At 33.2% G+C, this 27,884-nt stretch overlaps 1 protein-coding gene across 3 annotated transcripts in view; it reads left to right on the top strand.

The window, feature by feature from the left end:
• Positions 1 to 27,884, top strand: part of LOC145255248 (uncharacterized) — an 87,392-nt gene that overhangs the window by 17,070 nt on the left and 42,438 nt on the right. The window contains exon 1 of one of the 3 annotated variants that reach the window (XM_080113938.1): positions 15,118 to 15,249. The exons of 1 other annotated variant lie outside the window; for it this stretch is intronic. The gene's annotated coding sequence lies outside the window, so the exon portion shown is untranslated. Of the gene's footprint in view, positions 1 to 15,117; positions 15,250 to 27,884 lie in introns of those variants that run through there. One more of the 3 variants, XM_080113940.1, reaches the window with a different exon arrangement.

The following is a 27,884-nucleotide window of genomic DNA, read 5'->3' as shown; positions in this document are numbered from 1 at the left end:
CCTATTTCTCTTCTCTCTCTCTCTCCCTCTGCTCTCTCTCACCCTCTTCTTTCTCCCTCACCCTCTTCTCTCTCTCTCTCTCTCTACCTCTTTCTCTTATCTCTCTCTCTCACTACCCCTCTCTCTCTCTCTGTCTTACCCTCTTCTCTCTCTCTCTACCTCTTTCTCTTATCTCTCTCTCTCACTACCTATCTTTCTCTCACCCTCTTCTCTCTCTCACCCTCTTTCTCTCTTACCCTCTTCTCTCTCTACCTCTTTCACTTCTCTCACCCTCTTTCTCTCTCACCCTCTTTCTCTGCTCTCTCTCACCCTCTTCTCTGCTCTCTCTCACCCTCTTCTCTCTCTACCTCTTTCTCTTCTCTCTCTCACCCTCTTCTCTCTCTCTTACCCTTTTTCTCTTCTCTTCTCTTTTCTCTCTCTCTCGCCGTCTTTCTTTTCTCTCTCTCTCACCCTCTTTCTCTTCTCTCTCTCTCTTTCACCCTCATTCTCAACTCACTCTTACCCTCTTCTCTCTCCCTGTCTACCTCTTTCTCTTCTCTCTCTCTCACCCCCTTTCTCTTCTCTCTCTCACACCGTCTTTCTCTTCTCTCTCTCTCTCCCCTCATTCTCTTCTGTCTCTCTCTCGCCCTCTTTATCTTCTCTCTCTCTCACCCCGTTTCTCTTCTCTCTATATTAGCACTTATCAAGGTCAATAGGCAACTCGAGGATGACAGTTCAAAAGGTCACAGTAGTCAAATTTGGGAAAGAGGATGGAACAACTTTAACGGGAGCATGAGTTATTCAGCGACACCAACCTATTTTGTAATATATATATATATATATATATATTGTACAAACTATATATTACCACTTATCAAGGCCTATAGGCCACTCGAGGATGAGAGTTTAAAAGTGCACAGCGATGAGTTATTCAGCGACTCCAACCTATTTTGTTATATATATATTTATATCTATATTTACTAAAAAATATATATTACCACTTATCAAGGCCCATAGGCTACTCGAGGATGAGAGTTGAAAAGTGGACAGTAGTCAAATTCGGGAAAGAGGATGGAACCTCTTTAACGGGAGGATGAGTTATTCAGCCACTCCAACCTATTTTGTTATATATATATATATATATATATATATATATATATATTTTTTTTTTGTACAAACTATATATTACCACTTATCAAGGCCCAGAGGCCACACGAGGATGAGAGTTTAAAAGTGCACAGTAGTCAAATTTGGGAAAGAGGATTTAATCGCTTTAATAGGAGGATGAATTATTCAGCGACTCACACCTGTTTTGGTATATATATATATATATTTATAAAAAAATATGTATTACCACTTATCAAGGCCCATAGGCCACTCGAGGATGAGAGTTAAAAAGTCCACAGTAGTCAAATTTGGGAAAGAGGATGGAACCGCTTTAACAGGAGGATGAGTTATTCAGCAACTCCAACCTATTTTGTTATATATATATATATATATATATATATATATATATATAGATATATTTTTCATAAAATATGTATTACCACTTATCAAGGCCCATAGTCCAGTCGAGGACGAGAGTTGAAAAGTGCACAGTAGTCAAATTGGGGAAAGAGGATGGAACCGCTTTAACGGGAGGATGAGTTATTCAGCGACTCCAACCTATTTTGTTATTTTGTAAAAAATATATATGACCACATATCAAGGCCCAGAGGCCACTCGAGGATAAGAGTTGAAAAGTGCACAGTAGTCAAATTCGGGAAATTTGTTATATATCTATTTTTTTGTTACTTAGGCATTTCCACTTATCAAGGCCCAGATACATCTCGAGGATAAGAGTTAAATGTGCACAGTAGTCAATTGGACAATAAGGCCCAGAGGCCACCCGAGGATAAGGGTTGAAAATGGCAGTAGTTAATTGGACAACATAGTAATACTTAGTAATGGAAAGTCGGGAAATTTGTTATATATATATTTATATTTTGTTTATATAGGCATTACCACTTATCAAGGCCCAGAGGCCACTAGAGGATAAGTGTTGAAAAGTGCAGTAGTCAATTGGACAAAATATAGTAATTGTTAGTAATGGAAATTCAGTAAATTTGTTATATATATATTAATATTTTGTTAAATACGCATTACCACTTATCAAAGCCCACAGGCCACTCGAGGATAAGGATTGAAAAGTGCACCGTAGTAGTCGGTTGTAATGGAAATGCGGGATATTTGTAATATACCTATTTTTTGTTACTTAGGCACAACCACTTATTAAGGCCCAGAGGCCACTCGATGGTATTACCACTTATCAAGGCCCAGAGGCCACTCGAGGATAAGCGTTTAAAAGTGCAGTAGTCAATTGGACAATATAGTAATCGTTAGTAATGGAAATTCAGTAAATTTGTTATATATATGTATATTTTGTTACATACGCATTACCATTTATCAAGGCCCAGAGGCCACTCGAGGATAAGGATTGAAAAGTGCACAGTAGTCAATTGGACAATATAGTAATCGTTAGTAATGGAAATTCAGTAAATTTGTTATATACCTATTTTTTGTTACTTAGTCATTTCCACTTATCAAGGCCCAGAGGCCACTCGAGCATAAGAGTTAAAAAGTCCACAGTAGTCAATTGGACAATAAGGCCCAGAGGCCACCCGAGGATAAGGGTTAAAAAGTGCAGTAGTCAATTGGTCAATATAGTAATCGTTAGTAATTACTACTTCTCAAGGCCCAGAGGCCACTCGAGGATAAGGGTTGAAAAGCGCAGTAGTCAATTGGACAATACAGTAATCGTTAGTAATGGAAATTCAGTAAATTTGTTATATATATATATATTTATATTTTGCTAAATACGCATTACTACTTATCAAGGCCCAGACGCCACTCGAGGATAAGGGTTGAAAATATTCAACAAATTTTTTATCTACAGATTAGAAAATTTGTATATAGGGTATCCAGACATATGGAATATATCTAGCATAATCTATCTATTATATCTATAAAAGTCAGAATGTTTGTGTGTGTGGGTGTGTGTGAGGTAGAGAGAGAGAGAGAGAGAACAATTCTTAACCTATATATTCAACAAATTTTTTATCTACAGATTTTAAATTTGTTATAAAGGGTATTCATACATATGGAAATATATCTAGCATAATCTATCTATTATATCTACAAAAGTGAAAATGTGTGTGTCTGTGAGAGAGAGAGCAATTCTCAACCTATATACTCAACAAATTTTTTATCTACAGATTAGATAATTTGTATATAGGGTATTCAGACATATGGAAATATATCTAGCATAATCTATCTATTATATCTATAAAAGTGAGAATGTTTGCGTGTGTGTGTGTGTGAGGTAGCAAGAGAGAGAGAGACAGAGCGAGAGAACAATTCTCAACCTATATATTCAACAAATTTTTTATCTACAGATTTGAAAATTGGTATATAAGGTATTCAGACATATGGAAATATATCTAGCATAATCTATCTATTATGTCTATAAAAGTGAGAATATGTCTGTGTGTGAGAGAGAGAGAGAGAGTAAGAACAATTCTCACCCTTTATATTCAACAAATTTTTATCTACAGATTAGAAAATTTTTATATAGTGTATTCAGACATATGGAAATATATCTAGCATAATCTATCTATTATATCTATAAAAGTGAGCATGTGTGAGAGGAGAGAGAGAGAGAGAACAATTCTCAACCTATATACTCAACAAATTTTTTATCTACAGATTTGAAAATTTGTATATAGATTATTCAGTATATGGAAATATATCTAGCATAATTTATCTATTATATCTATAAAAGTGAGAATGTGTGGGTGTGTGAGAGAGAGAATGAGAGAGAACAATTCTCAGCTTATATATGCAACAAATTGTTTATCTACAGATCCGAAATATCACATTTGTATAGAAGTAGAAATCTGGATACCTATTCTGATACCTAATAAAAGAAAGGACACTCTTTGGGGCGGATTTTGATGATAACAAGTCACTACTAAGAAATTATAATAAACATTGAAATAATTTAAGAATTTTATCAAAATAAAATTGCATGGTAATCACCCAATTTCTGCCACAAAATTTTGATTGGCAAAACTCATAAACAGAAAATATATATTTTCTAATTTCATCTTTTTTTTTTACATAATCTGATTTGATGTTTTCCTTAATATTCAAATCACTATATTTTGCTGCTTAATATCAAATACAGCAAATGAGTTATTTTTTATGCATCAAACAATTACATTTTCTCATTCATCCAAACTAATCACTGAACATCAATTTCATATTTTCTTCACTAAAATATTACTGTGCTTGATGTCATCAAGTGGAGCGGATCATTTTTTTTTTTCATTTGTTCACACATTTTTCCAATTTATATATATTTTGTCTAAGATTCTTAGCCTATGTCATTGCATACCAAGCTGTTTATTAAAAGTTACGGTTCACTGTAAACACATACGTTATACCAAAATAAAAACGCTTCAGATAATGTCTGGATATTCAATTCAGTTTCTCACATGACATCTTATGAAGTTAGTAGAAATGTTACAGACTTTTGAATCTCGAACACTTTCAATACTGTGCACTGATATTTTCTTTTTTGGAATATAAGCACATTCATGATTTTTTTTTTACAAACGTCAACAAATTTCACAATGTGTAGCAATGTACTGAAACAATTATAAAAATATTTGTTTTTATTTTGGATGATGCAGGGCATCCGAAGAGAGATTTTTCTAACAAAATGAAAGTATAATTTTTAGCAATAGGTATCTAGGAAAAGGCCACTACATGCGTTATAAATTCCAAATTTCCACAACCTGGCAAATACTGGTACACGCTAGCAAATTTAGATTTGCAATTACAGAATATGATTCTAATTTTTTCCTTTGCTCTTTATTCTAACACTACACTAAGTTTACTGTTTTATTTCGCTGCAGTTGATATTGTGTAGAACAATAAGAAAATCATAGTGAACAATGCATTCAACAAAATTTCACACACATTTCTAGATACCTATATCTAATAAGTTCAAAAGAAAGGACACACTTAGGGAGGTATTTTGGTGGTCAAGTCACTAAATAGAGATTAGCTGGTTTCCCGGCATAGCCCAGGATGTAATAAACATTGACTGAAATACATGTTCTAGCTGGTTTCTAGGCGTTGCCAGGGATGTAATATAGACACATTATGTTGTATATTACCTGTTCTCTTCTCCCTAAGGTAAAACAATTTCATATACATGCTGTAAATTACCTATGCTAGGGATAAAACATGAACAATACCAGTCCGGGGGTAGATAAAACAAATAATACATAGAGATGAAAGATTCCTCTCCCCTAAGAATAAAACATATGTTCAATATCTGCTTTTGTTTTTTCATTGTTTATACGGTCCCGAGCAACGCCGGGTAGCCCTGCTAGTCTTCTATATATATAAATCCCAAATGTCTGTGAGTTTGTATGTTTGTATGTAACGCTAAAACTTTTGAAAGACACAACCAGACTTGATAAATTTGGTATCATATCGAAGCCCCGTGTCCCGGATGACAAATATCGAAATTTCACGTCAAACGGACGAGGAGAAAGGGGTAAACGTATCAGTTATCTCCAAAGGGGGCCCAAAAAAAACTGTCATTGTAATGCTTTTTATTACGTAATTCTTGAATGATCCAATGTTATTCAATACGTGTCACATGACGTGACGTCAGCTCAAACTTTTGACAGACACAACCAAAGTTGACAAATTATGTATCATATTGCACCTTGATCACCCGCATGACAAATATCAAAATTTCACGTCAAACGGACAATTACAAGGGGGTGAACTTATCATTTTTCTCCCAGGGGGGGGCCCCAAAAATCCTGTCATTATAACGTTATTCATTAAGTGTCACGTGACGTGACGTCAGCTCAGTAAAATGTCGGCTGCAGCTGAGGTACGTTAAAACTGCCTTCGGAGGAGAAATTGATACTATAACACAGTTAAATATTAGTTTTCGACTCGAACCGTTATTACCAACGTAATTATCGCACTCCAAAAATAAAAAAAAAAAAAAAATTACACGAAAATTGACGTAGGGAAAATGTTTTTATTTTTGCTCGAAGTTTTTTGCCGGCGAAGATGACTTTGCTCTTTGTAATTTACATGTAAACAAAGATTAGCCATTTTGTTTATACATTCTAACTCTGTTAACTTGAAGGGGGAGGGGGGGTATCAGTATCAGGCCGCTTATGTAAACGAAAATTAGGTCGCTTGCACATTTTCCACTTTCTCTCTCTCTCTCTCGCCGTCTTTCTCTCTCTCTCTCTCTTTCGCCGTCTTTCTCTCTCTCTCTCTCTCTCTCTCTCTCGCCGTCTTTCTCTCTCTCTCTCGCCGTCTTTCTCTCTCTCTCTCACTCTCTTCTATCTCTACACCTTTCCTAACTCTCTATCACCATATTTCTCTCTCTCTCTCACTCTCTTCTCTCTCTCTCTCTCTAGACCTCTTTCTCTTCTCTTTCTCACTCTCACCCTCTTTATCTACTCTCTCTCTCACCCTCTTTCCCTTCTCTTATCTTCTCTCTCTCTCTCGCCCTGTTTCTCTTCTCTCTAAAGACGGCGAGAGAGAGAGAGAGAGAAGGGAAAGAGGGTGAGAGAGAGAGTAGATAAAGAGGGTGAGAGAGAGAAAGAGAAGAGAAAAAGGTCTAGAGAGAGAGAGAGAGAGAAGAGAGTGAGAGAGAGAGAGGATCAACTCGACTCACCATATTTCTCTCTCTCTCTCTCTCACTCTCTTCTCTCTCTCTCTCTCTAGACCTTTTTCTCTTCTCTTTCTCTCTCTCACCCTCTTTATCTACTCTCTCTCACCCTCTTTCCCTTCTCTCTCTCTCTCTCTCTCGCCGTCTTTCTCTCTCTCTCTCGCCGTCTTTCTCTCTCTCTCTCTCGCCGTCTTTCTCTCTCTCTCTCACTCTCTTCTATCTCTACACCTTTCCTAACTCTCTCTATCACCATATTTCTCTCTCTCTGGAAGGGGGGGTGGCTATCAGTATGAGGCCGCTTAAATACACGAAAATTACTTTTATACGAGTTTGTTTTCTTATGAATGGAACCGCTTTTGTAGGGGGGAGGGGGGAGGAGGCAATGTGCACAGTCTCCCAAGCATTACCTACTATAAAAAAAGATGCACATTTACCCTCTTCTCTCACCCTCTTTCTCTCTCTCTCTTTCTCTTCTCTCTCTCACTCTCTTTCTCTATCACCCTCTTCTCTCTCTCTCTTTCTCTTCTCTCTCTCATCCTCTTTCTCTCTCTCTCACCCTCTTCTCTCTCTCTACCTTTTTCTCTTCTCTCTCGCACCCTCTTCTCTCTCTCTCACCCGCTTCTCTCTCTCTACCTCTTTCTCTTCTCTCTCGCACCCTCTTCTCTCTCTCTCTCACCCGCTTCTCTCTCTCTACCTCTTTCTCTTATCTCTCTCTCTCTCAACCTCTTCTCTCTCTCTCTCTTACCCTCTTCTCTCTCTCACTCTCTGTGTACACCTTTTTCTCTTCTCTCTCTCTCTGACCCTCTTTCTCTCTCTCTCACCCTCTTTTTCTGCTCTCTCTCACCCTTCTCTCTCTCTCTCTCTCTACCTCTTTCTCTTCTCTATCACCCTCTTTCCCTGCTCTCTCTCACCTTCATCTCTCTCTCTCTACCTATTTCTCTTCTCTCTCTCTCTCCCTCTGCTCTCTCTCACCCTCTTCTTTCTCCCTCACCCTCTTCTCTCTCTCTCTCTCTCTACCTCTTTCTCTTATCTCTCTCTCTCACTACCCCTCTCTCTCTCTCTGTCTTACCCTCTTCTCTCTCTCTCTACCTCTTTCTCTTATCTCTCTCTCTCACTACCTCTCTCTCTCTCACCCTCTTCTCTCTCTCACCCTCTTTCTCTCTTACCCTCTTCTCTCTCTACCTCTTTCACTTCTCTCACCCTCTTTCTCTCTCACCCTCTTTCTCTGCTCTCTCTCACCCTCTTCTCTGCTCTCTCTCACCCTCTTCTCTCTCTACCTCTTTCTCTTCTCTCTCTCACCCTCTTCTCTCTCTCTTACCCTCTTTCTCTTCTCTTCTCTTTTCTCTCTCTCTCGCCGTCTTTCTTTTCTCTCTCTCTCACCCTCTTTCTCTTCTCTCTCTCTCTTTCACCCTCATTCTCAACTCACTCTTACCCTTTTCTCTCTCCCTGTCTACCTCTTTCTCTTCTCTCTCTCTCACCCCATTTCTCTTCTCTCTCTCACACCGTCTTTCTCTTCTCTCTCTCTCTCCCCTCATTCTCTTCTGTCTCTCTCTCGCCCTCTTTATCTTCTCTCTCTCTCACCCCGTTTCTCTTCTCTCTATATTAGCACTTATCAAGGCCAATAGGCAACTCGAGGATGACAGTTCAAAAGGTCACAGTAGTCAAATTTGGGAAAGAGGATGGAACAACTTTAACGGGAGCATGAGTTATTCAGCGACACCAACCTATTTTGTAATATATATATATATATATATATATATATATATATATATATATATATATATATATATTGTACAAACTATATATTACCACTTATCAAGGCCTATAGGCCACTCGAGGATGAGAGTTTAAAAGTGCACAGTAGTCAAATTCGGCAAAGATGATGGAACCGCTTTAAGAGGAGGATGAATTATTCAGTGACTCCAACCTATTTTGTTACATATATGTATGTATATATTTTGTAAAAAATATATATTACTACTTATCAAGGCCCATAGGACACTCGAGGATTAGAGTTGAAAAGTGCACAGCAGTCAAACTGGGAAAGATGATGGAACCGCTTTAAGAGGAGGATGAATTATTCAGTGACTCCAACCTATTTTGTTACATATATGTATGTATATATTTTGTAAAAAATATATATTACTACTTATCAAGGCCCATAGGACACTCGAGGATTAGAGTTGAAAAGTGCACAGTAGTCAAATCTGGGAAAGAGGATGGAACCGCTTTAACGGGAGGATGAGATATTCAGCGACTCCAACCTATTTTGGTATATATATATTTATATCTATATTTATTTTTAAATATATATTACCACTTATCAAGGCCCATAGGCCACACGAGGATGAGAGTTTAAAAGTGCACAGTAGTCAAATTCGGCAAAGATGATGGAACCGCTTTAAGAGGAGGATGAATTATTCAGTGACTCCAACCTATTTTGTTATATATATGTATGTATATATTTTGTAAAAAATATATATTACTACTTATCAAGGCCCATAGGACACTCGAGGATTAGAGTGGAAAAGTGCACAGTAGTCAAATTCGGGAAAGAGGATGGAACCGCTTTCACGGGAGGATGAGTTATTCAGCGACTCCAACCTATTTTTTTATATATATATTTATATCTATATTTATTAAAAAATATATATTACCACTTATCAAGGACAATAGGCCACTCGAGGATGAGAGTTGAATAGTGCACTGTATAAAAAATACGGTAAAGAGGATGGAACCGCTTTAACGAGAGGATGAGTTATTCAGCGACTCCAACCTATTTTGTTATATATATATATATATATACTTTTATTAAAAAATATATATTACCACTTATCAAGGACAATAGGCCACTCGAGGATGAGAGTTGAAAAGTGCATAGTAGTAAAATTCGGGAAAGAGGATGGAACCGCTTTAACGGGAGGATGAGTTATTCAGCGACTCCAACCTATTTTTTATATATATATATATATCTATATTTATAACAAAAATATATTACCACTTATCAAGGCCCATAGGCTACTCGAGGATAAGAGTTGAAAAGTGCACAGTAATCAAATTCGGGAAAGAGGATGGAACAGTTTTAACGGGAGGATGAGTTATTCAGCGACTCCAACCTATTTTGTTATATATATATTTATATCTATATTTACTAAAAAATATATATTACCACTTATCAAGGCCCATAGGCTACTCGAGGATGAGAGTTGAAAAGTGGACAGTAGTCAAATTGGGGAAAGAGGATGGAACCTCTTTAACGGGAGGATGAGTTATTCAGCCACTCCAACCTATTTTGTTATATATATATATATATATATATATATATATATATATATATATATATATTTTTTTTGTACAAACTATATATTACCACTTATCAAGGCCCAGAGGCCACACGAGGATGAGAGTTTAAAAGTGCACAGTAGTCAAATTTGGGAAAGAGGATTTAATCGCTTTAATAGGAGGATGAATTATTCAGCGACTCACACCTGTTTTGGTATATATATATATATATTTATAAAAAAATATGTATTACCACTTATCAAGGCCCATAGGCCACTCGAGGATGAGAGTTAAAAAGTCCACGTTAGTCAAATTTGGGAAAGAGGATGGAACCGCTTTAACAGGAGGATGAGTTATTCAGCAACTCCAACCTATTTTGTTATATATATATATATATATATATATATATATATAGATATATTTTTCATAAAATATGTATTACCACTTATCAAGGCCCATAGTCCACTCGAGGACGAGAGTTGAAAAGTGCACAGTAGTCAAATTGGGGAAAGAGGATGGAACCGCTTTAACGGGAGGATGAGTTATTCAGCGACTCCAACCTATTTTGTTATTTTGTAAAAAATATATATGACCACTTATCAAGGCCCAGAGGCCACTCGAGGATAAGAGTTGAAAAGTGCACAGTAGTCAAATTCGGGAAATTTGTTATATATCTATTTTTTTTTACTTAGGCATTTCCACTTATCAAGGCCCAGATACATCTCGAGGATAAGAGTTAAATGTGCACAGTAGTCAATTGGACAATAAGGCCCAGAGGCCACCCGAGGATAAGGGTTGAAAATGGCAGTAGTTAATTGGACAACATAGTAATACTTAGTAATGGAAAGTCGGGAAATTTGTTATATATATATTTATATTTTGTTTATATAGGCATTACCACTTATCAAGGCCCAGAGGCCACTAGAGGATAAGTGTTGAAAAGTGCAGTAGTCAATTGGACAAAATATAGTAATTGTTAGTAATGGAAATTCAGTAAATTTGTTATATATATATTAATATTTTGTTAAATACGCATTACCACTTATCAAAGCCCACAGGCCACTCGAGGATAAGGATTGAAAAGTGCACCGTAGTAGTCGGTTGTAATGGAAATGCGGGATATTTGTAATATACCTATTTTTTGTTACTTAGGCACAACCACTTATTAAGGCCCAGAGGCCACTCGATGGTATTACCACTTATCAAGGCCCAGAGGCCACTCGAGGATAAGCGTTTAAAAGTGCAGTAGTCAATTGGACAATATAGTAATCGTTAGTAATGGAAATTCAGTAAATTTGTTATATATATGTATATTTTGTTACATACGCATTACCATTTATCAAGGCCCAGAGGCCACTCGAGGATAAGGATTGAAAAGTGCACAGTAGTCAATTGGACAATATAGTAATCGTTAGTAATGGAAATTCAGTAAATTTGTTATATACCTATTTTTTGTTACTTAGTCATTTCCACTTATCAAGGCCCAGAGGCCACTCGAGCATAAGAGTTAAAAAGTCCACAGTAGTCAATTGGACAATAAGGCCCAGAGGCCACCCGAGGATAAGGGTTAAAAAGTGCAGTAGTCAGTTGGTCAATATAGTAATCGTTAGTAATTACTACTTCTCAAGGCCCAGAGACCACTCGAGGATAAGGGTTGAAAAGCGCAGTAGTCAATTGGACAATACAGTAATCGTTAGTAATGGAAATTCAGTAAATTTGTTATATATATATATATTTATATTTTGCTAAATACGCATTACTACTTATCAAGGCCCAGACGCCACTCGAGGATAAGGGTTGAAAATATTCAACAAATTTTTTATCTACAGATTAGAAAATTTGTATATAGGGTATCCAGACATATGGAATATATCTAGCATAATCTATCTATTATATCTATAAAAGTCAGAATGTTTGTGTGTGTGGGTGTGTGTGAGGTAGAGAGAGAGAGAGAGAGAACAATTCTTAACCTATATATTCAACAAATTTTTTATCTACAGATTTTAAATTTGTTATAAAGGGTATTCATACATATGGAAATATATCTAGCATAATCTATCTATTATATCTACAAAAGTGAAAATGTGTGTGTCTGTGAGAGAGAGAGCAATTCTCAACCTATATACTCAACAAATTTTTTATCTACAGATTAGATAATTTGTATATAGGGTATTCAGACATATGGAAATATATCTAGCATAATCTATCTATTATATCTATAAAAGTGAGAATGTTTGCGTGTGTGTGTGTGTGAGGTAGCAAGAGAGAGAGAGACAGAGCGAGAGAACAATTCTCAACCTATATATTCAACAAATTTTTTATCTACAGATTTGAAAATTGGTATATAAGGTATTCAGACATATGGAAATATATCTAGCATAATCTATCTATTATGTCTATAAAAGTGAGAATATGTCTGTGTGTGAGAGAGAGAGAGAGAGTAAGAACAATTCTCACCCTTTATATTCAACAAATTTTTATCTACAGATTAGAAAATTTTTATATAGTGTATTCAGACATATGGAAATATATCTAGCATAATCTATCTATTATATCTATAAAAGTGAGCATGTGTGAGAGGAGAGAGAGAGAGAGAACAATTCTCAACCTATATACTCAACAAATTTTTTATCTACAGATTTGAAAATTTGTATATAGATTATTCAGACATATGGAAATATATCTAGCATAATTTATCTATTATATCTATAAAAGTGAGAATGTGTGGGTGTGTGAGAGAGAGAATGAGAGAGAACAATTCTCAGCTTATATATGCAACAAATTGTTTATCTACAGATCCGAAATATCACATTTGTATAGAAGTAGAAATCTGGATACCTATTCTGATACCTAATAAAAGAAAGGACACTCTTTGGGGCGGATTTTGATGATAACAAGTCACTACTAAGAAATTATAATAAACATTGAAATAATTTAAGAATTTTATCAAAATAAAATTGCATGGTAATCACCCAATTTCTGCCACAAAATTTTGATTGGCAAAACTCATAAACAGAAAATATATATTTTCTAATTTCATCTTTTTTTTTTACATAATCTGATTTGATGTTTTCCTTAATATTCAAATCACTATATTTTGCTGCTTAATATCAAATACAGCAAATGAGTTATTTTTTATGCATCAAACAATTACATTTTCTCATTCATCCAAACTAATCACTGAACATCAATTTCATATTTTCTTCACTAAAATATTACTGTGCTTGATGTCATCAAGTGGAGCGGATCATTTTTTTTTTCATTTGTTCACACATTTTTCCAATTTATATATATTTTGTCTAAGATTCTTAGCCTATGTCATTGCATACCAAGCTGTTTATTAAAAGTTACGGTTCACTGTAAACACATACGTTATACCAAAATAAAAACGCTTCAGATAATGTCTTGATATTCAATTCAGTTTCTCACATGACATCTTATGAAGTTAGTAGAAATGTTACAGACTTTTGAATCTCGAACACTTTCAATACTGTGCACTGATATTTTCTTTTTTGGAATATAAGCACATTCATGATTTTTTTTTACAAACGTCAACAAATTTCACAATGTGTAGCAATGTACTGAAACAATTATAAAAATATTTGTTTTTATTTTGGATGATGCAGGGCATCCGAAGAGAGATTTTTCTAACAAAATGAAAGTATAATTTTTAGCAATAGGTATCTAGGAAAAGGCCACTACATACGTTATAAATTCCAAATTTCCACAACCTGGCAAATACTGGTACACGCTAGCAAATTTAGATTTGCAATTACAGAATATGATTCTAATTTTTTCCTTTGCTCTTTATTCTAACACTACACTAAGTTTACTGTTTTATTTCGCTGCAGTTGATATTGTGTAGAACAATAAGAAAATCATAGTGAACAATGCATTCAACAAAATTTCACACACATTTCTAGATACCTATATCTAATAAGTTCAAAAGAAAGGACACACTTAGGGAGGTATTTTGGTGGTCAAGTCACTAAATAGAGATTAGCTGGTTTCCCGGCATAGCCCAGGATGTAATAAACATTGACTGAAATACATGTTCTAGCTGGTTTCTAGGCGTTGCCAGGGATGTAATATAGACACATTATGTTGTATATTACCTGTTCTCTTCTCCCTAAGGTAAAACAATTTCATATACATGCTGTAAATTACCTATGCTAGGGATAAAACATGAACAATACCAGTCCGGGGGTAGATAAAACAAATAATACATAGAGATGAAAGATTCCTCTCCCCTAAGAATAAAACATATGTTCAATATCTGCTTTTGTTTTTTTTATTGTTTATACGGTCCCGAGCAACGCCGGGTAGCCCTGCTAGTATATATATAAATCCCAAATGTCTGTGAGTTTGTATGTTTGTATGTAACGCTAAAACTTTTGAAAGACACAACCAGACTTGATAAATTTGGTATCATATCGAAGCCCCGTGTCCCGGATGACAAATATCGAAATTTCACGTCAAACGGACGAGGAGAAAGGGGTAAACGTATCAGTTATCTCCAAGGGGGTCCCAAAAAAAACTGTCATTGTAATGCTTTTTATTACGTAATTCTTGAATGATCCAATGTAATTAATACGTAAAAAAAAAAAAGCTTAGTCATGTCACGTGACGTGACGTCAACGTCCACTAATGGCGAACAATTGTTAATAAAAAAATCTTTCTCCGATACTTTTGCATTTTTCTCTTCGGCTCAGTTATATCTTTTTTTTTACTTTATGCCAATGTTTCCATCGTTATTACCTGGTTAAAAATATTATTTATACAAGAGTTTTAACGAAAAATGCCAGGAAAAAATGTACGGGAATAAAAAAATTCACCTTTCAAAATATTAGACGATTATAAAAATATCGTAATATTTATGTAATGTAAAATAATTAGCCATTTTGTATATTACCACGTGACCTCATACCTCTTAAGCTGGAAGGGGGGGGGAGTAAAACCAACACCGTCTCTCTCTCTCACACTTACTCTCTCTCTCTCTCACTTTCTCTATCACCCTCTTTCTATTCTTCTATTCGTTTAAAAACGCTTAGTCATGTCACGTGACGTGACGTCACAGTTTGGTTACTATGGAAACACTTACTTTTTGTGCTGCTTCGAAAAGGAACAAAATTCAACATACACCGCTTTCTCTTCCCTCCCTCCCTCTCTCTCTCTCTCTCTCTCTCTCTCACACACACACACACACACTTTCTTCGGTGTGTTTTTGTTGTTACGTACGTATTTTTTTATATTTTTATCTCAGTAATTTTTATTATATTTAATAGCATTTTCTTTTTTTTTTTTTCATGGGAAATTATTTTTCTATTCGTTTTAAGAAAATGCTATTAAAAAATAAAAATGCGATAAATTCTGGCAACAGTTATTTATTTATGCTATTCGCAGCCGGCCGGAAGAAACGCGCATAGACATTTTGTAAACATTGTTTTTAAAAAATATAAAATAATACTTCTATTATGTTTTAAACGACTGTAATAGTTTATTTTGGAAGTATAAAAAAAAGTCCATTAATTTGAACTTAAAGCCTGTTTGAATAAAACTTATATAAAAAAAAACCGTCACTTCCGGCAAATGGCTATGTAAACAACTGGTGGCATTTTTCGAATACATCGGTAAACACTGTATGTTTTTCGAGCTGAATAAATATGTTACATTGAATAAAAACACAAAAAATATATCCAGTTGGATAGAAAAGTAACTTATCTTGCCTTTCCTAACATTTATTTGTTATATATTTGTCTTTTGACCGTCCACTAATGGCGAGTTTTTTTTTTTTTTAAATAAAACTAATTTTAAAATTTCGATGTTAGAAAAACAGTCCATCACATGTCAATATAAAAATTCTCTTTTTGTTTGATAAAAAGAATAAACAGTTAATAGATACAACAAAAAAGTCCATTAAGTTCAACAAACTAAACTCTTTTATTTATAATAAAACTCTTCGACAGTTTAAATGCTTTCAAAATCCTATGTAAGTATATCGTTTTTACTGTACACAGATTCGAAAAAGTTGTCATCAAACAAATATATGAATATGACAGAGTTGAATAAATATGTTACATTGATTAAAAACACTTCTTATTAGCATTTTCTTTTTATATGACAACGTTAATGTTCATGAATCTCTCTTTTAATCATTTTTATCGACTATCAGCCAAATAACCGGGGTCTAAAATTTGGGAAATTATTTTTCTATATTTTTCTATTCATTTAAAGAATATGCTATTAAAAAAGAAAAAGTCGATAAAAGTTAGACATAAACAGTAAAAAAATAGAAGATATTATTATTAAATAACAATAATTATTAAAAATAAATATTAACATTTACAATAATAAAATGAGTTAGTATTAAAAATAATTATTAAAATAAAAATGAGTTTATTATTAAAAATACATATTAATATTCAAATAAAATTGTTTTTATTATTAAAAATAAATATTAATATTTAAAGTAGAATAAAATGTGTTTATTATTATAAATAAATATTAATATTTAAAATAATATGTGTTTATTATTAAAAATAAATATTAATATTTAAAATAATATAATGTGTTTATTATTACAAATAAATATTAATATTAAAATAAAATGTGTTTATTATTAAAAATAAATATTAAGGAAGGTCAACAGGTGGAGGAAAAATAGTCAATGCAGGTCATACCACCTGACCAGCTAAAATCGCCTTTTTATATAAGGCAGACAGTCAGACTATTTGCCTGGAGGGCGGGCTAAGCCCTCCTACCCCCCCCCCCCACCCCAAAGCTGAGAGCTGGGGAAACTTCTCTCAGAAGGGGTATGGGAGGACAGGGAGACCTTCCCTCTTTCAACTAAGAGATAGATATCCTTTTGTATGGTTGATTGACCCCCCCCCCTGTCGGTTCTGCTTACTCCATTCCGAAAGAGATCAACCTTACACAAAAAAAAAAAAAATATGGGGACAGGGAAGCCTTCCCGGGCCCCCTTTCTGGGAGGAGAAGTTCCCCGGCTCCTACCTTTTTGGGAGTGCTCAGCCCGTCCTCCAGTCAACCACAATATTTGAAGAATAAAGATATTTTTGTTTTTGTGTTTTAGGTGGTGAAGGTGATCTGGGGAGTGTTTTTTTTTTTCACAAAAAAGGTACTTTTTACGAATGGGTATCCAAGAAAATTACAGTATTTTGTCAGAAATTAAGATTTTCATTGACCACTCTCAATACTATCAGAAATGAACAAAGTTAATTAAACAGTCTACACAATATAAACTAACTGTTTTGTTGGCTTTTTATTCTAACTCCAAACTAACCCATAACTACATTTTTCTTTTATTTTGCAAATTTGATTTCCTTTAGTTTATATTGTGTAGCTGAATCAGAAATTGATTTATCTTTTGTCATTTGTAGTTAACATGCTATCAGCGCAATTACTACAGTGTAATCACACATGATCTACCAAAATAAAAACACTTCAGATAAAGTCTTAAATAGAATTCAGTTCCTTACATGACATCTGATGAAGTCAGTACAAACGTTACAAACTAATACTTGAAAAACAAGTTGACATTTACTGTACTACAATATCACATTTGTATAGAAGTAGAAATCTGGATACCTATTCTGATACCTAATAAAAGAAAGGACACTCTTTGGGGCGGATTTTGATGATAACAAGTCACTAATAAGAAATTATAATAAACATTTAAATAATTTAAGAATTTTACCAAAATAAAATTACTTGGTAATCACCCAATTTCTGCCACAAAATTTTAATTGGCAAAACTCATAAGCATAAAATATATATTTTCTAATTTCATCTTTTTTTTTTTACATAATCTGGTTTGATGTTTTCCTAAATATTCAAATCACTATATTTTGCTGCTTAATATTAAATACAGCAAATGAGTTATTTTTATGCATCAAACAATTACATTTTCTCATTCATCCAAACTAATCACTGAACATCAATTTCATATTTTCTTCAATAAAATATTACTGTGCTTGATGTCATCAAGTAGAGCGGATCATTTTTTTTTACATTTGTTTACACATTTTTTACAAATGTTTTTGAGAGTCCATACAAAGTTATAAGTGTTCAACATTTTTTTTCATTTGAATATATTTTGTCTAAGATTCTTAGCCTATGTCATTGCATACCAATTTGTTTCTTGAAAGTTAAGTTCACTGTAAAAACATCTGATACACCAAAATCCCTGATACCTGTTTCTTATAAGCGCCAAATAACTATCACTATTTCGATTTGTGTTTCATGAGAACAATTCAATATTGATACATTATAAGAAACATTTCCAGTGCTTTTCTCTTTTTAGCAATAGTTGGTTGATAATTAGAGGACACAACTAACCCTATACTATGCTTTACTTTGTTTTGTATATATATTTTGTATTGTGTGAAATTAACAAAGATTCATATGCAGGAATCTGTTGATACATTCCAAGAATCCCAATGCGACCAACAAACTTGAAAGACTACAATTTCTTTTTACTATGACCAATAAGAAAGCTCAAGGACTAAGTTGTTGGACTCATCCTGATCACCATTTTAAATTATTGTTAACAGTAAGTTTAACATTTTAAGTACAGAATAATATTCCTTTTGATATTTATAAATTACTATTTTCTGTGACAGATGTTACTTTTTCAATATTGATTGTACCCTCTTTTGTGTTTTTACATTTTGCATACAATAATATTAAGCACACCATACCAAGACCACTATTTGAGCATCTAATAAACTGCCTACCAAGACCAATGTTTTCAAGTGACAATGGAGAGTATTCATGTTATGTTTCACATTTTTATGTTTTGAAATATTTTGCTGCTTAATATCAAATTCAGCAGATGTTTACTTTGTTTTGTGTATATACTTTATATTAGGTAGAATAAACAAAACTTAATTTCGCTACCATCATTATTTGTAGTGACATGCACTGTTAACATAAATAAAATCACTGGTGACAATCCCTGATACCTGTTTCGTATAAGCACCAAATAACTATGATAATGTGTTATTGTTGATACATTATAATAAACATTTCCATTGACTGGTCGTTTGCTTAGCTTAGGTTTACATCATTTTTTCACAATGTTTCTCTACTTGCTTTTTACAAAAAAGACCTACCACCTTAAGGGGGGTAAAGGTAAGGCTCCCCACATAACCATAAAAGAAAGCCGCCCCCCCCCCATACAGTGGGAAAGAGCTCCCTTCCCATTCTGGGGCAGAGAAGGGGCAAGGAAAACTCTTAAACATAAATGGTCAACGGAGGGTATACACCCTGGGAAACTAAAAGTCTATATGGAATCTGCATAAATTAAAATATCCTGTTTAAGCGTATTGTATGACAGGGAGGGAAGGTCAACAGGTGGAAGAAAAATGGTCTACGCAGAGCATACCGCCTGACAAGCTAAAATCGCCTTTTTATATACGGCAGACAATCAGGCTCTGATTGCCTGGACGGCGGGCTGAGCAATGAATGTGGAAGCCGGGGAACTTCTCTCAGAAGGAGGATGGGAGGCCCAGGGAGCCTTCGGTCTCCTCCTAAGAGAGGGATATCCTCTTACTCCCTTTGGAAAGAGATCAACCTTACACAAAACAAAAAATATGGGAAGAGAAGCCTTCCCGGGCCCCCCTCCCCCTTCTGGGAGGAGAAGTTCCCTGGCTCCAACCCTTTTTTTTGGGGGGGGGGCGCCTAAGCCTGTCCTCCAGGCAACCAAATGAAAAAGAAATTTACCCATCCCACCTTTGTAGGAAGTGTGCTCAGCCCACCTTCTGAGCCACTGTGAAAGTTTCCGTCCACCAAAAGGGAAGGGAACGAGGAAGGAAAAGTCTCTGAGAATCTTCATGCAATTTCTTTGACAAAGAAACTGTTTTCACTTGATTCCACACAAAATTTTTATTGCTTTTTCATCTATTGTCTTATATTAGGATTTCTTTATGCATGTTATTTTATTTAAGAGTACTAAATAGCTTTTCAGTTTCTTGAGACTCTTTCAACTGTCTGGATTCTGCAGCAACGTTGTGGAGTGATATGTAAAACATAAATTGGTACTTTATAACAATAGGTATGTAGAATTCTAACTCGCCAGTGTTGATCGTTTCAATTATTTACAAATTCACCAGGTCCTGGATATGACCATAAACTGTATCCAAACATGGGGCTTTGTGAAGTGTGAAGCCACCATTTAATTGCTATTGCTACCAGGTCCACTCTGATCTGGAGTAGTAGTACCTGTTAGGGTCCCAATTATGAGTTAAATAGAAACCAACATTAAATAAACAAATATATTCTAGGAAAAAAAAATGTCACTAGATTGGGCATGAAATAACCAGATATAGTGTTGATATGTCATAAAACAAAATGAACCAACAAATTCACCAATCGACACAATATCAACAAATGTATCTTTCTTTTCCTTATTCTGTGCTTATTTCTTGGTACTAAGCTTATCATTAACTAACCCTGACATTTCTTTTACTTTGTTTTGTGTATATATTTTATTTTGTGTAGAATAACCAAAAAGACATTTAGCTACCACATTTGCAGCGAAATGTTAGCATACATAAAATCACTGGTGACAACCCATGATGTTTTTTCTTATGAACACGAAATAACCAACACGCTTTCCATTGGTTTTTCATGATAACAATTTAATATTGATAAATTATAATAAACATGTCCATTACTTTTCTTTTTTTATCAATAAATATACTTGGTTGATAATTAGAGAACACAATGTTTATTGTAATAAAACTTGTGATCTATAACATCCAATTCTAAAAATTAAACTTTCCTTTCTCAATTGAAACAAACAACATACCCCACACTATGTTCCTAAAAATGAGGATTTTACTATTGCGTTTACATAATTTTTTAGCTATGTTTCTCTTACTTTCAGCATGAGATCATTTTCTACACGTGTTTCATGCATACCACACAAACATTTTACCTCTGACATTTTTAATCTTTTTCCAATTTCCTTTCACCATGAACATTATCATTAGTACAGTTTTCATTTAAAATGAAGCTGTACATGGTTACTATTACTTGGAAAGCAGATCTAAAAAAAAAAAAAAAATATCTGTTTTCACTTTGAAAATTTACGATTTATAGATCTCGGATTTGGCCCTTCTTCACCTTTTATCTTACATTTGTAAATATTGTATATATAAACTTTTTTCTTATTTCTCCAATGTTATTTCATTCATGCAATTTCATAATCCACCAACATTGTATAAGATTCAATTCCATTTGACACTTGAAAACAACTTTTTATATAGTAAACAGCATTTATTTCTTTTCAGACATATTCTTATTTTATTTTATTTCCAGTACTATGTTTTATTTCATTTTGTGGACACTCATTTAACTCTCTGGGATGCTGCAGGGAACATGTAGAGTGATATATCAAACAAGAAGTGGTACTTTATGACAATAGGTATCTAGGATTTACACATACCAGTGTTGATAGTTTGAAATATTTACAGACTAACATTTTACACAATATAAACACATGTACCTTTTTTTTCTTTTCCTTTGCTTATTTCTCGAACCTAAACTTATCATTAACTAACCCGTAACTTTGTTTACTTTGTTTTGCGTATATATTTTATATTGGGTAGAATTAACAAAACTTAATTTCGCTACCATCATTATTTTTAGTGACATGCACTGTTAACATCAATAAAATCACTGGTGACAATACTTGATACCTGTTTCGTATAAGCACCAAATAACTATCACTATTTCGATTTGCTTTTTCATGATAATATGTTCATCTTGATACATTATAATAAACATTTCCATTCACTGGTCGTTTGCTTAGCTTAGCTTTACATCATTTTTTCACAATGTTTCTCTACTTGCTTTCAGCATGAGAGCAGATCATATTCTAAACGTTTCATGCATATCACACAAACTTATAATATTTGATCAACATTTGACTAACAATTTTTTGCCAATTTCCTTCAACATTCTCATTACCATTACTACAGTTTACATTTTGTCGTTAAAATGAAGCTGTACATGTTTCCTATTACTTGGAAACCAGATTTGTAAAAATCCCATTTTTTTTTCACTCTGAGAATTTTCATTATATTTCTTTGACAAACGATTTATTTTCAATGAACTTCAGCACATGATTGTTACTGCTTTTTCCCCTTTTGTCTTATATTTGTTTTTCTTCATGTCAAATATTTTATATATCAATTTTTTGCTAATTTCTTAAATTTTATTTCTTTAATTCTTAGTCCACCAATATAGTATAAGTTTCAATTGCATTGAACGCAATGTTTTAGATAGTAAACATCAGCATATTTCACTTTTCAAGCACTTTTTCATTTTATTTCAAATACTATGTTTTATTTCATTTTGTTGACACTCATTTACCCCTCTGGGGTGCTACAAGGAACATGTAGATTGATATACCAAACATGAATTGGTGCTTTATAACAATAGGTATCTATAATTTTGCTTAATTCTCTAACCTAAACTTATCATTAACTAACCGTAAATTATGTTTTAGTTTTGTGTATATATTTTATATTGTGAAGAATAAACAAAAATTCATTTCACCACCACATTTGCACTGTTAGCATACACAAATATCACTGGTTACAATCATTGGTAGCTGTTTTTTAAAAACACCAAATAACATTCACGCTTTCCATTGGTTTTTCATGATAACAATTTAATATTGATAAATTATAATAAACATGTCCATTACATTCTCTTTTTATCAATAAATATACTTGGTTGATAATTAAAGAACACAATGTTTATTGTAATAAAACTTGTGATCTATAACATCAAATTGTATAAATTAAAGTTTCCTTTCTCAATTGAAACAAACAACATATCCCACACTAAAAATGAGGATTTTACTATTGCCTTTTAGATCATTTTTTAACAATGTTTCTCTTCTTACTTTCAGCATCAGAAAATATAATTTTCTACACGTGTTTCATGCATACCACACAAACGTATATGTGACCAACATTTTACCTCTGATACATTTTTTTCCAATTTCCTTTCACCATTGTCATTATCATTAGTACAGTTTTCGTTTTGTCTTTAATATGAAGTTGTACATGTTTCTTAATACTTCGAAACCAAATATATCAAAAAATAATTTTTTTCACTTACAAAATTTTCATGATATTTCTTTGACAATCATATTTGTTTTTAATTGAATTCAGCATATGATTCTTACTGCTTTATCACCTTTTATCTTATATTTCTTTTTCTTCATGCCAAATATTTTAAATATCAAATTTTTGCTCATTTCTTAAATTGAATTAAAAAAATGGATTTTTTTATTCCACCAATATTGTATAAGGCTCAATTCCATTGAACACAGTGTTTTATATAGTAAACATCAGCATTTGTTTCTATTTTATTTCAAATACTGTTTCATTTCACTTTCTCGATAATCATTTACATCTTTGGGGTGCAACAGGGAACATGTAGAGTGATATATCAAACATGAATTGGAACTTTATAACAATAGGTATCTAGAATTTCCACATACCAGTGTGGATAGTTTTAAATATTTACAAACTTACAATTTACACACTATAAACAAATGTATCTTTTTTTCTTTTCTTTGCTTATTTCTCGAACCTAAACTTATCATTAACTAAACCTAAACTTTGTTTACTGCATTTTGTGTATATATTTTATAATGGGTGAAATAAACAAAACTTAATTTGGCTAATATCATTTGTAGTGGCATGCACTATTGACATATATAAAATCACAGGTGACAATCCTTGATTCCAGTTTCGTATAAGCACAAAATATCTATCATTATTTCGATTTGTTGTTCATGATAAAAATTTAATATTGATACATTGTAATAAACATTTCAATTGCTTTTATCTTTTTATCAATACATATACTTGGTTGATAATTAGAGGACACAACTAACCCTATACTTTGCTTTACTTTGTTTTGTATATATATTTTGTATTGTGTGGAATTAACAAAGATTCATATGCAGGAATCTGTTGATACATTCCAAGAATCCCAATGCGACCAACAAACTTGAAAGACTACAATTTCTTTTTACTATGACCAATAAGAAAGCTCAAGGACTAAGTTGTTGGACTCATCCTGATCACCATTTTAAATTATTGTTAACAGTAAGTTTAACATTTTAAGTACAGAATAATATTTCTTTTGATATTTATAAATTACTATTTTCTGTGACAGATGTTACTTTTTCAATATTGATTGTACCCTCTTTTGTGTTTTTACATTTTGCATACAATAATATTAAGCACACCATACCAAGACCACTATTTCACCATCTAATAAACTGCCTACCAAGACCAATGTTTTCAAGTGACAATGGAGAGTATTCATGTTATGTTTCACACTTTTATGTTTTGAAATATTTTGCTGCTTAATATCAAATTCAGCAGATGAGTTCTTTCTTATGCATCAAACAATTACATTTTCTGATATTCATTCAAACTAATTATTGAAAATCAATTTCATATTTTATTTACTAAAATATTACTATGCTTGATTTCATCAAGTGGTGCGAATCTGTTTTTTACACTAACAATGTGCACATTTTTTGAAGAATAAAGTTGTTTTTTTTTAAGGTGGTGAAGGTGATCCGGGGAGTGTTTTTTTTTTTTTTTTTTTCCAAAAAAGGTACTTTTTACGAATGGGTATCCAAGAAACATTCAGTATTTTGTCAGAAATTAAGATTTTCATTGACGACTCTCAATACTATCAGAAATGACCAATCTACACAATACAAACTAACTGTTTTGTTGGCTTTTTATTCTAACTCCAAACTAACCCATAACTACATATTGCTTTTATTTTGCAAATTTGATTTCCTTTAGTTTATATTGTGTAGCTGAATCAGAAATTGATTTAACTTTTGTCATTTGTAATTAACATGCTTTCAGCGCAATTACTACAGTGTAATCACACATGATATACCAAAATAAAAACACTTCAGATAAAGTCTTCTTACATAGAATTCAGTTTCTTACATGACATCTGATGAAGTCAGTACAAACGTTACAAACTAATACTTGAAAAACAATTTGACATTTACTGTACTACAATATCACATTTGTATAGAAGTAGAAATCTGGATACCTATTCTGATACCTAATAAAAGAAAGGACACTCTTTGGGGCGGATTTTGATGATAACAAGTCACTAATAAGAAATTATAATAAACATTGAAATAATTTAAGAATTTTACCAAAATAAAATTGCATGGTAATCACCCAATTTCTGCCACAAAATTTTAATTGGCAAAACTCATAAACAGAAAATATATATTTTCTAATTTCATCTTTTTTTTTTACATAATCTGATTTGATGTTTTCCTAAATATTCAAATCACTATTTTTTTGCTGCTTAATATCAAATACAGCAAATGAGTTATTTTTTATGCATCAAACAATTACATTTTCTCATTCATCCAAACTAATCACTGAACATCAATTTCATATTTTCTTCACTAAAATATTACTGTGCTTGATGTCATCAAGTAGAGCGGATCATTTTTTTTTCATTTGTTCACACATTTTTCCAATTTATATATATTTTGTCTAAGATTCCTAGCCTATGTCATTGCATACCAATCTGTTTATTAAAAGTTAAGGTTCACTGTAAACACATACGTTACACCAAAATAAAAACGCTTCAGATAATGTCTTGATATTCAATTAAGTTTCTCACATGACATCTTATGAAGTTAGTAGAAATGTTACAGACTTTTGAATCTCAAACACTTTCAATACTGTGCACTGATATTTTCTTTTTTGGAATATAAGCACATTCATGATTTTTTTTACAAACGCCAACAAATGTCACATTTTGTAGCAATGTACTGAAACAATTAAAAAAATAGGTATCTAGGAAAAGGCCACTACATATGTTATAAATTCCAAATTTCCACAACCTGGCAAATACTGGTACACGCTAGCAAATTTAGATTTGTAATTACAGAATATGATTCTAATTTTTTCCTTTGCTCTTTATTCTAACACTACACTAAGTTTACTGTTTTATTTCGCTACAGTTGATATTGTGTAGAACAATAAGAAAATCATAGTGAACAATGCATTCAACAAAATTTCACACACATTTCTAGATACCTATATCTAATAAGTTCAAAAGAAAGGACACACTTAGGGAGGTATTTTGGTGGTCAAGTCACTAAATAGAGATTAGCTGGTTTCCCGGCATAGCCCAAGATGTAATAAAGATTGACTGAAATACATGTTCTAGCTGGTTTCTAGGCGTTGCCAGGGATGTAATATAGACACATTATGTTGTATATTACCTGTTCTCTTCTCCCTAAGGTAAAACAATTTCATATACATGCTGTAAATTACCTACACTAGGGATAAAACATGAACAATACCAGTCCTAGGGTAGATAAAACAAATAATACATAGAGATGAAAGATTCCTCTCCCCTAAGAATAAAACATATATTCAATATCTGCTTTTGTTTTTTCATTGTTTATACGGTCCCGAGCAACGCCGGGTAGCCCTGCTAGTCTATTATATAAAGGAAAGTTTTCTGTGTGTTTGTATGTTTGTATGTTCGTATGTCTGCTAAAAAAAGCTTTTGTCATCCGCATACGACCGGGTTCAAAACCAGTACCATCTGAAAGAGCAATAGCCTGGATGCAGATATATGTGAAAATTAGAAAACGATTAATTCTGTGGTGGTCAATTGGACCAGTTTTGGAAAAGGGGGTTCTTTTTATGTATTGCTCTTTTCGCAAGTCACACATGCATATAAAACTAAAACTATGTTTAAAAAGCTTATTTTGCAACATCATGACGTCATAAGCACTCGTGGCCATGTGGGCAAAATAGTTTGTCTGTAAGTTTTTGCCTTTTCCCCTCTTTCACATTTCACGTTCAAGCCTGGACACTGCGACTCATCTGCCGAAATATCTGGTGGGGAGGTTGTGACGCACTTCTTCTTTTCTGGAGCGATTACATTTTTATGTTTTTATATATATACTTTTAAATTGTTGTGGGGGGTATCAACGTTGCCCATGAAGGAAGAAGAGCGCTAGGATACAGGGTGGGGTCGCTCGACGGGAAAACCACATACGCTCTGCCAACCTTGATTGAGTGTAACGAGATCCCAGACGACCGGTTTGAGATACCGACACCCGATGTGGTGCGGAAACTGGACCTTATATATGAAACCTTATATATGACCTTATAAGAGTGGAAAATGAAGTCACAAAAACTATATATTGGTGAATATAGAACGGTCCATTTATTTAATAAAGGTATACAAATATTTAGTTGGGGGATAGAGTTTTTGTGACTTCATTTTCCACTCTTATTGTTTCATATATATATATATATATATATATATATATATATATATATATATATATATATATATATATATATATGATAAATGTCTAAATTCCAAATTTCATGATGTTGGTCATCTTACAATTTATTCCTTTAATTCAGTTGACATTTAAAATTCTTGACAGTATCTGTTTCGTAGCAAGTAAACATTTCAGCAAATCTCCTCACTAACGTAATGTACTTGCAATAACCCTTATCCCTGAGTGGCTTCCGGGCCTTGGTAAGTGGTGATCACTGTGTAAAAAAAAAAAAAAAATCATTCACTTAATTATTATAGCAATCAATGAATCTGTTTTGCCCTTAACTCATCAGAAGAAATAGCAACTATCAATCCACCAAAAGGAAATAAAATGCGTTTGAGCATGATTAAAAAATCCGAAAATTTGGAGAGAAGCTGTAATTACCTTATTGTTTGCTTACATTACGCCATTTTTAACTTGGAAAAAAAAACAACATATATATTTATATAGCTTACTTCT

This window comes from Euprymna scolopes, chromosome 3 (assembly GCF_053919585.1).
Source record: "Euprymna scolopes isolate OS-2025 chromosome 3, ASM5391958v1, whole genome shotgun sequence".
Taxonomy (NCBI): Eukaryota; Metazoa; Mollusca; class Cephalopoda; order Sepiida; family Sepiolidae; genus Euprymna; species Euprymna scolopes.
Note: the sequence above shows the minus strand (reverse complement) of the source record. Positions and strands in the feature narration are given on the sequence as shown.